Genomic DNA, 7,942 nt, shown 5'->3' on the forward strand with positions numbered 1-7,942 from the left:
TGCCACTTGCAATAACATGGACGGATCTTGAGAATATCATGTTAAGTGAAATAAGTCAGACAGAAAAGGCCAAGTACCACATGACTTAACTCATCTGTGGGGTCTAAAACTGAAAGCCACAAATGAACAAACAATATAAATAAACTGACAAAAACCCATAGACACAGACAACAAACAGTATGGTGGTTACCAGAAAGAAGGGCATTGGGAGAGGTAGTAAAGGGGAAAGGGGTCAAATATATGGTAACAGATGGAGCCTTGGCTTTGGGTGGTAAATACACAATGCAATATACAGATGATATATTATAGAATTATACATGTCAAACCTCTATAATTTTATTAACCAATGTCATTCCAATAAATTTAATTTTTAAAAAGTGAAGGAAAGAATACAGTTACTGAAATACAAAGTCTGAGGCATGATACATTCCAACTTCAATTCTTAACTTGTGGTCTGCCTGGAACACTTCTTGAAATGCTTTCTGCATGCAGATCATCTGGTATCCTTTGTTAAACTGATTCAATAACCACTGGGCATTTACCTTTGGTTATGAAGCAGGATTTACTGTGGGCAACTTCATGGCCCACATGTTAAATATTCATTTTAAAAACTCTCAAAATTGATACCTGAATTGGCTCATAATTCATTATTCCACCTTCCATATCATCCCAATGTAATGAAAAAGAAAGAAAAGGTACAAGTAACAAAAAGCAGCCATTATTTGCAAAAGGCATCGTTGGCTACCAAGAAAACTTCAGAGAGCTCACCAGAAAAATTGAGAGTTCTGTAAGATGTCTATAAAGATGGTTTTAAAGAAAAACAAACTCATAGATAGACAACAAATGGGAGGTTACCAGGGGTAAGGGGGTGAGGAGAGGACAAGATGAGTAAAAGGGGTCAAATATATGATGAGGAATGAAAACAAGAATTTTGACAGTGAGCATGCTATAGTGTAAACAGGTAGTAAACTTTAATGCTGCACACTAAAAATTATATAATGTTATTAACTAATGTTAATACCTCAAATTTCTATAACCAATAACATATCTCAAATTTCTTATTTAAAAAAATTTTCACAAAACAAAATGTGGTGGTGTTTTATCAAAGGAAAAACCAATAGGAAACCCAGTTTAATTTTTAAAACAAAACTTCAACAATACCTAGCAACATTCCTACAAGAAATGCATAAAATTCTCAAAGACAATACTATGTAAATTATCTGCTTCTCAAACTATTTCATAAAATTCAAGAGGAGGGAAGGCTGCCAAACTCATTTTAAAGAGGCCAGCATTATCCTAATTCCAAAACCAGATAAAGATACTACAAAGAAAAAAATTATAGGCCAATATTTCTGATGAACATAGATGCTAAAATCCTCAACAAAATATTAGTAAACCAAAGACAGCAATCCATCAAGAAGATCCTACACCATGGTCAACTGGTATTTATTCCAGGAATGCAAGGCTGGCACAACATTAGCAAATCAATAAATGGGATTCACCACATAAACAAAATGAAGGATAAAAACCACATGATCATATCAATAGATTCAGAAAAAGCATTTGTTAAAATCCAGCACCCATTTATAATAAAAACTCTCAGAAAAGTGGGAATAGAGGGAACATATACCTAAACATAATAAAGGCCATATGTGACAATCCCACAGCCAACATCAGATTCAAGGGGCAAAAACTACAAGTTTTCCCCTTAAGATCAGGAATGAGACAAGGATGTCTGCTTTCACTTCTCTTATTAAACATAGTACTGGAAGTCCTAACCACAGCAACCAGACAAGAAGAAGAAATAAGGGTATCCAAATTAGAAAAGAAGTAGTAAAACTGCCTTTATTTGCAGATGACATAATTCTGTACATAGAGAACCCCAAAGATTCCACCAAGAAACTACTAGAACTGTAGAAGGATACAAAATTAATATCCAGAAATTAGGTGCATTGTTGTACGCCAGCGATGAACTAACAAAGGGAAATCAAGAAAACAATCCCATTCGTGATTGCTTCAAAAAGAATAAAATATCTAGGAATAAACCTGACCAAGGATATAAAGACCTGTACTCAAAAACTTATAAGACACTGAAGAAAGAAATTGAAGAAGATACAAATAAGTGGAAGCACACACCATGTTCATGGATAGGAAGAATTAACATCATTAGAATGCCCATATTACCCAAAGCAATCTATGGATTCAATGCAATTCCTATTGATATTCCAATGACATATTTCACAGAACTATAACAAATATTGCAGAATTTTATATGGAAGCACAAAAGGCCCTGGCATAGTGACAGTGATCCTGAGACAGAAAAACAAAGTTGGATTAGGAATCATGCTACCTAATATCAAACTGTACTATAAGGGCCATAGGAATCAAAACAGCATGGAACTGTCATAAAAACAGACACATAGTTCAATGGAACAGGGTAGAGGGCCCAGAAATAACCCCACACTTTTATAGTCAATTAAGATTTGACAGGAGAAGCAAGCACATACAATGGGCAAAAGAGAGTTTATTCAATAAATGGTGTTGGGAAAATTGGACAGATAAATGCAGAAAAATGAAACTAGACAACTTTCTCCCATCACACACAAGAATAACTTCAAAATGGATCAAAGACTTAAATGTTAGACCTGAACCCATAAAAATCCCAGAAGAAAACATAGGCAGCAAAATCTCGAACATTGCTCACAGCAGTCTTTTTATTGGATATATTTCCCCAGGCAAGGGCAATAAAAGAAAAAATAAACAAAGGGGACTACATCAAACTAAAAAATTTTTGTGCAGCAAAGGAAATCATCAACTAAATAAAAAGACAGCCCACAGAACGGGAGAACATATTTGCCATTACATCTGATAAGGGGTTAATATCCAAAACTCACAAAGTACCTACAAAACTCAAACAACCAGACAAGAAGAAGAAATAAGGGTATCCAAATAAGGGTATTCCAGAAAAACAAACAACCCAATTAAAAAATGGGCAAAGGACCTGAAGAGACAGTTCTCCAAAGAGGACAGACAGATGGCCAATAGACATATAAAAAGATGCTCAACGTCACTAATTAGCAGATAAATGGAAATTAAAACCACAATGAGATACCATCTCACACCTGTCAGAATGGCTATCATGGATAAATCAACAGGTACTGGTGAGGATGTGGAGAAAGGGGAACTCTTTTGTACTGTTGGTGGGAATGTAGACTGGTGCAGCCACTGTGGAAAGCAGTATGGAGATACCTCAAAAAATTAAAAATGGATCTGCCTTCTGAACCAGCGATCCCACTTCTGTGACTATATCGAAAGGAATCCAAAAACGTTAATTTGAAAAGACATAAGCACCCCTCTGTTCATTGCAGTGTTAATTACAATCGCCAAGATATGGAAACAGCCCAAGTGTCCCTCAATAGATGAGTGGATAAAACAACTATGGGACATTTATGCAGTGGAAAATACTATTAGGCAACAAAAAATGAGAAAATTTTATTCGTTGTAACAGTATGGATAGACCTGGAGAAAACTATGCTAAATGAAATAAGCCAGCCAGAGAAAGACAAATACCACAGTGTTTCACTCATATGTGAATCTAATGAACAAACCGAACTAACATGGCAAATGGGGGCAGACTCATAGACAGAAAGCAGAGTGGCAGATAGCGGCAGCGGGGAGGTTAGGGGGTAGAGGGATCGAGCCCAAAGGGAAAAGGACTCATGGACATGGACAACAGTGTGGCAATTGCTAGGGGAAAGGGCGTCTAAGGGGACTAAAAGGGAAAGTAAGAAAAAAATTAAATTTTAAACAAAGAAAGAAAAAAAATCATTACCTGCCTAAAGATAGAATTTTTGTGATGGTGTAGAAGAATCTTCATATTATACAAAGGCTATTAACGCCAATTAACCTACACAGTCGACGCAATCAGAGTCAATGTCCCAAGACATATTCTTATAGAACTTAGAAAACTACCTATTGAGTTCATATAGAAGAAAAATGTAATAGAAGAGACAGCACAATTGTGAAGAATAATAAGTGATCGAGTGTTCACAAAGGCCTATGTCTTACCCTCTGCTTACGCCCAAATCTGAGCCAGCACACACACAAAAAGTAAACGTGCGCCCTTCATCAGCTCCCGTTGGGGAGTGGCTGACCGCGGAAGACCCATGTGTGCCACAACCCTTTCATAATTTCCCCACTTTGTCCAGCTTCGCCTCCCAAGAGTCTACTCCTGTCTGCCTGTTTCCTCCTTTTTACCGTATAAAAGAATTTTTTTCCATACAATTTTGAGATGCTCAAAGATTTCTGAGATCAGAGCATTCTCCCTATTAAAATAGTCTTTCTAATTAAAGTCTCTTCATATCCAAATCCAGATTGGGATTTATATGACATACAATACAGATTTGCTTTATAACTTCTATAAAAGCAAAAACATGGCATTTCAAAAGTATAGTATTGTTTCAGGAATAGAAGAAAATGGGTCATGAAACAAAATAAAAAATGCATCCTATATAGCATATAATATTTAATAGAAATGGCATTTTGAATTAATGTGTGAAACTTTATATATGAAGTCAAGAAAGACAATATAGTCTACCCCCAAAATGGTGTCAGGAAAAGTCTATTCACTTAAAAATATTATTAAATAAATGTTCCAGGCATATTAAAAATCTACCAAGTTTTCAAAATATTCGAAAATGAAGGACAATATCCTAGGCAAGACTAAATCAAAACCCATATAGTAAATAATTGAAAAACTAGATAAAAATAAAAAAATTTGTGGTGAAACCACTCTCAATTTCATATTTATCACAACTGTCATGGAACTATTTGCCCTGTTCGCTCTCCCTGTGAGCACAGACATGCAGTGAGACTGGCGTTCAAACATTCTCCTGTCCAGGGTGGCCTGAAGCTGCACTGTGAATGCAAGTCATCCTGGCCCTAGTGCACAGGATTAGACTCTTTGACTGCTGGCATCCTCAGTGTCTGTTTTCTCTGGCAACGTAGTTATTGACTCTTTTCTTTCTGTTCTTTTTTTAAATTTTTCAATTACTTTTTAACATTTAATATTTTTTATATTAGTTTCAGATGTACAGTGTAGCAGTTAGACATTTACGAAGGGGGACACACAAAAAAAGTCCAGAATTTATTTATAAAAAATTGTGTATTTAGTCCTACATGTTCAAATATTCCTACATGTCCATTTGATACATTACACCTACTGAGACATTTTTTCCACTGCTCAAAATAGTTTTTGAACTCATCAGTTTTGATGTCTTTTATATACGTTTGCCCTTTTTTGTTTTACCTCTTCCGTGTCGGCAAAATATTGCCCTTTGAGGGCTTTTTTCATCCAGGGAAACAAAGAAAAAAAGTCTCTTGGGGTGAGATCAGGTGGATAGGGAGGGTGGGGCACAGGGGTCATGCTGGTTTCGGTCAAAAACTGCTGAACACAGCGCAGTGTGGGCAGGTGCATTCATAGATCACCCGTCACTGAAATGGGCAAATGTATTGAAAGAACCTTCAAAAAAATTCACTGAGGCCTAACACAACCTCTCACAATAACGCCAGCCAGCACACTGACGTGGATGGGTTCCTAGGACACTCACCTAGTGGGGGAAGCCAGTACTATAAGGGGCCTGCCCTCCAGAAGATAATTCCAGGGTTTTGGGGGGGTTACCCCTCATATATAATTTACAAAGTGATACCATGGTAAGTCTAGTACTCACCTGGCACCATGCATAGTTTTTACAACATTATTGACTATTATTTCCTCAGCTATACTTTATATCCCCGTGATTCTTTTGAAACTACCAATCTGTACTTCTTAATTCCTTCACACTTTTCACCCAGTCTCTAAATTCCCCTCCCCTCTGCCAACCATCAGCCTGTTCTCTGACTCTGTCTGTTTCTGTTTTGTTTGTTCATTCACTTTGTTTTTTAGATTCCACTTGTAAGTGAAATCATATGGTACTTCTCTTTCTCTGTCTGACTTATTTCACTCAGCATAATACCCTCTAGGTCCATACATGTTGTTGCCATAGTAAGATTTCATTGTTTTTATGGCTAAGTTGTATTTCATTGTAGGTATGTACCACATCTTCTTTGTCCAGTTGTCTATGATGGGCACTGAGGTTGCTTCCATTTCTTGGCTATCGCAAATAATACTGCAACAAACATAGGGGTGTATATATCTCTTTGAATCAGTGGGGTTTTTTTTCTTTTTTTCAGATCAACACCCAGAAGTGGAATTGCTGAGCATAACGTAGTTCTATTTTTATTTTTTTGAGGAACTTCCTTACTGTTTTCCAAAGCGGATGGACCAATTTGCAGCCCCACCAATTGTGCATGAGGATTCCCTTTTCTCCACATCCTCATCAACACTTTTTTGTTGATTTATTGACAACAGACATTCTGGCAGGTGTGAGGTGATACCTCATTGAGGTTTTAATTTGCATTTCTCTGATTATTAGTGATGTTGAGCGTCTTTTCATATGTCTAATGGCCATCTGTATGTCCTCTTTGGAGAAGTGTCTATTCAGGTCTTCTGTCAATATTTTCATAAAACTAACCCTGGCTGGTGTGGCTCAGGGGATTGAGTGCCAGCCTGTGTACCAAAGTGTCGCCAGTTTGACTCCCAGTCAGGGCACATGCCTGGGTTGCCGGCCAGGTCCCCAGTAGGGGGCACGTGAAAGACAACCACACATTGATGTTTATCTCCCTCCCTTTCCCTGTCTCTAAAAAGAAATAAATAAACTCTTTTTTAAAAAGTCATAGAACTAAACACACACATTCTACCAATATCAATTTTTTGGTTTAAATATTTGACTCTGATTATATAAAAATGTAACCTCTGCAGAAAACTGGGTGAACAAGAAACATGGCGTCATGGTATTGTTTTTTCAACCCCCTGTGAATCTATATTATTTTAAAATAAAAACTTAAAAATAAATTTTGAAAGTTCCAAAAAAATGAAAAATAAAATGATCATATCCAGAAATTCCACTTCTCGGTAATTACCTGAAAAATATGAAAATGCTAGGTCAGAAAGATAGAGACACCCTAATGTTCATTGCAGCATTATTTATAATAGCCAGATGTGGAAACACTCTAAGTGGTCATCCACGGATGAGTGGATTTTTAAAGTGTAATATATATACATTGGAATATTATTCGTCAATTAAAAAAATGAAATCTTGCCATTGTGACAACACAGATCGGCCTTGAAATGCTAAGGGAAATAAGTCAGATAGATTAAGAAATATAAAGTATGATCTAATTCATATGTGAAATCTAAAATAAATCTAAAAAAATAAAGTCAAACCCATAGATACACAGACCAGACTGGTGATTGCCAAAGGCAAGGATGGGGGCTGAAATGTATGAGGGGAGTCAAAACCTACAAACTCCCTGTTATAAAATAAATAAATCATGGAGATATAATGGAAAGCATGGTGACTACAGTTAATAATACTTTATTGTGTATTTCAAAGTTGCCATCGGAGAAATCTAAAAAGTTCTCATCATAAAAAAAATTTTTTTATGACTCTGTACGGTGACGAATGTGAACTACATGTACTGTGTTTATGATTTCAAAATATATACAAATATCAAATCATTATGTTGTACATCCAAAGCTATATAACGTTGTAGGTCACTTATACCTCCTTAAAAAGTCTGTTAATAGAATAAATAGATAATTCTGTTTACTCTGACCTAAGGTCCTCATAGGGGCATAAAGAGAAGTAAAGTGATTCTTCATTTGGGGAAGTCTTGGAGTGCACAATATCACATCTTCCTGTGTAAAAACATTCAAAATCACTCTTAAGGAGGTTGCCAGTACAAATACTCATTGCTGTGCAAATCCTTAAAAAGAAGAAGTAGTGTCTCTTAAAAGTTAATTATTAGGCACATTTGGGGGAAAAAAGCACCCACACCAGTG

This window comes from Pteronotus mesoamericanus, unplaced genomic scaffold, assembly GCF_021234165.1.
Source record: "Pteronotus mesoamericanus isolate MK-2021 breed Mesoamerican mustached bat unplaced genomic scaffold, CSHL_Meso_final scaffold_636, whole genome shotgun sequence".
Taxonomy (NCBI): domain Eukaryota; kingdom Metazoa; phylum Chordata; class Mammalia; order Chiroptera; family Mormoopidae; genus Pteronotus; species Pteronotus mesoamericanus.